At 56.9% G+C, this 3,136-nt stretch overlaps 1 pseudogene; it reads right to left on the bottom strand.

The window, feature by feature from the left end:
• Positions 1–427: 427 nt before the first annotated feature.
• On the bottom strand, positions 428–1,182 carry LOC116567099 (annotated as a pseudogene).
• Positions 1,183–3,136: the final 1,954 nt, after the last annotated feature.

Here is a 3,136-nt window from a genome sequence, read left to right as displayed (position 1 = left end):
GTCAAGTGCCCCTTCCCCCCGGGACGGGGTCTACCCTTCTATAAAATGGGAAGGTGGTAACCGGTATCCTGTGACTGCTCTCCAGCCCCACGTTTCTGTGATTCTGTGGTTCTCAGTACGGGCAGGGGTTTTCTGTAGAGTCCTTCTAGCCTCACATTTATCTTCAGCACATGGCAAAGTACGTGGGACTGCCGGGGTACAAAGCCTAGATCAAGGTCATACTGGCTGTGCGTCCTCAAGCAGATTACCTAACTTCTCTGACCCTCAGGTCCTTCATCTGAAGGGGGGAAATCAAATAGTTATATGCTAGAATTATGGTGCGAAAAGAAATAATGCATGGGAAGTGTTCAGCATCAGCGAGCGCTCGGCGAACGTGAGCTCTGACCGCTCGGCGTCTCCCATTCTTTTTTTTTTTTTTGAACCACTCCTTGTTTCATGACAGCTTTTCGTACATTCAGAAAGGGTTCTAGAACTCCGAGATCACAGTACCTCAGTCGGGTCTCGCGCTCACACGGCGTCTGGTAAGCCTCCGGCCGGCAGGTGCCCAGGCGCAAGCGACCAGCCTTTGCCACGGGCTGGGCCCTTCTCTAGAAGTCCTGGGACGGCGCGCCCTGAGCAGGCTGCAGGTTCGTGCGCAGTTTGTACATGTGATCGAGCGCTCGCGTGAGGAAAGCCCCACTCGTGTTGATCGCCATCAAGGTCAGGCTGTCCAGCTTGGCATTGCCTCCTGCTGCCTCACGAAGCTGTCAGCGGACACCCGCAGCTTGGCCATACGAGTGTCCCACACCTCCTTCACCAGGGTCCAGACCTCGTCTGCTTTGGGGATATTGTCCGAAGCGTGATTCCGCAGCAGTTTGGTAAGTTCCATGTAGTAAGGGCTGGGCATGGGGGTGAAGGTTTCTTCCTGTGGTTCATGCTCCCTGGTCTTCTCCAACTTCTCCACGTCCATCCACTCGGGCGGCAGCAGCCGACACTTCTGCCTCTGCTTCAGGGTCATGGCCAGCCACAGCGGCACTCGCACCGGTAAGCCCGGGTGGATGGGCCCCAGCTCCTCCCCCGATGAGGTAGATCTTGTCTAGGCTGAAGTGGGGGATGACGGTGACCAGCTCCTTCTCGGCCAGAAACTCCACCTCCGCCGCGTCCATGCCGGCCACAGCGACCCGCCCGGGACCCGTCGCCGCCGGCAGCCCCTCGCTAGCCGCCGGCGTCTCCCATTCTTACTGCTGCCTTCACTGTCTTCACACCACGGGCTCCTGGAGCGAAGCGGATGCTGGAAAAGGCTGGCCCACTGGCCCACTGCCCAGCCAGTCTTTCAACAAGGCACTTCCTTGGGAACTCCATCCCTTGAAATCTGCCTGAAAGTGAAGCTTCCATGTTGTGTGTCCCGCATGTCACAGATGGGTGGGGAAACACGTTTATAGTTGCGACTAATGTTGATAAAAGGTCTGGGGGTCCACCAGGGATAGGATGCTCCAGGATGTAAAGAAGCAGGTCCACGGTTCCCCGAATGGAAGTCTTCGGTGTCCTGGGGGCACTGCCGGCGGAGAGGCGGGGAGACACAGTGAGGAGCTCCTTACCCTGCTTTGATGCAAAGGCAGGTGTTGGGAGAGCTAGTGACCCAGTGTCAGAGGCTAGGCCTGACGCCTGGTAGCTGGGTGTCTCCTGAGCCTCAGTTTCTCCATCTCTAGAATGGGCATAATAGTTGCTTTGCCAGCTGTAGGAGTGAAGATCACATGAAAGCGGGTGGCATGTGGTAGGCGCTCAGTAGTTATTGGTATACTTCCTCCCCTCTAGGCTCCGACAGCCCTGTGAGCAGAGCCTTGGCCTGGGCACCGTAGGGAGTCAATGTGACACAGGAAGATGCAGGCCCTGCTCTTGGGGAGCTCCCAGTCGGAGGGGAGGTGCCAAGCCCCACCCTTGGTGAGCTTCAAGTTTTTGGTCATCAAGGTGATACTCTTTTGTCCTTCCCCAAGAGGCACATATGGCCACCTGGTTCTCAGAGTATGGTCCACGGGCCAGCAGCAACAGCATCCCCAAGGACCTTGTTAGAAATGCAGAATCGAGTCCACCCAAGCCTCCCAGACCAGCATCTTGCACTTTAATAAGATCTCAGGGGATCTGCAGGCACAGCGGAGTTGAGAAGCGCTGGTGGGGGCACCCATCCTAGCCTTCACACCCCCAGCCCAGCATTGCCATGAGGTCTCCCCTTTCCTGGGTCAAGGAGGCAGTGGGGGAGGGAAAGTGTGCAGCCCCCGGGACCCACAGAGGAAGTAGGAGATGCTCCCAGAAGGCACCACCACACAGGGATGCAGGTACATCTGCACGGATGGGTGGGTCCAGGGGGCAGGCAGGGATGGGAGACCATGTCACCGCCAGGAAACAACCCTCACAGGTCAGGCCAGCAGGACAGAGCCTCTGCTTCCCCCAGGCAGGTGTCCCATAAGCTTTCTCCCACTCCCGTATCTCCTGTGTCTGGGGGAGCAAGCTGGGGAGACTGAGGCAGCTGGGCCCAGCCGGCTGGTAACGAGGCAGACCCAGCAAACAGCCGCCGCAGAAGGCATATTAAAGACGCTTGATCCCACTTTAATAACCTGCCAGGCTGCGCGGCCAGACGCGGCTCAGAAGTTGTGGAACAAGAGGGCCATTTCTTATTATTTTTAATAAAGAGCTTTTCATAACCGACTTCGTTGGTGCTATTAACATGCCGTGTGTTTAATAAGACTACACGGTAACAAGGGGACTGTCTCGTTACTCACGTGCTGGAGAAGCTGGAGCAGCTGTGGGCACATCCACGCTCACACGGCAGCATGGTGCATGCAGGTGGAGTCTGACTGAGCTCGCATGCCTGCTCTCCCAAACACGCTCACCTGGCATGCTCGCAGCCTCACCCAGGCGGGCAAGCGATGCCCGTGCCCATGGGAGCGCATCCTTAGGGACATGCATGCTCTCTCACACACATATCCATGTGACACGCATGAAAATACGTGAACCTGAAGTGGGCACCCAGCGACCTGATCACACGAGCTAGACAAATGTGCATGTGTGCATGTATACACACACGTCTGACTTTCCAATCCACAGCATGGACGGGAAAAAGGCACCTCCGAGAAGTGTTCTCCATAGACCCGCAGGAGTC

This window comes from Mustela erminea, chromosome 10, assembly GCF_009829155.1.
Source record: "Mustela erminea isolate mMusErm1 chromosome 10, mMusErm1.Pri, whole genome shotgun sequence".
Classification (NCBI taxonomy): domain Eukaryota; kingdom Metazoa; phylum Chordata; class Mammalia; order Carnivora; family Mustelidae; genus Mustela; species Mustela erminea.
Note: the sequence above shows the minus strand (reverse complement) of the source record. Positions and strands in the feature narration are given on the sequence as shown.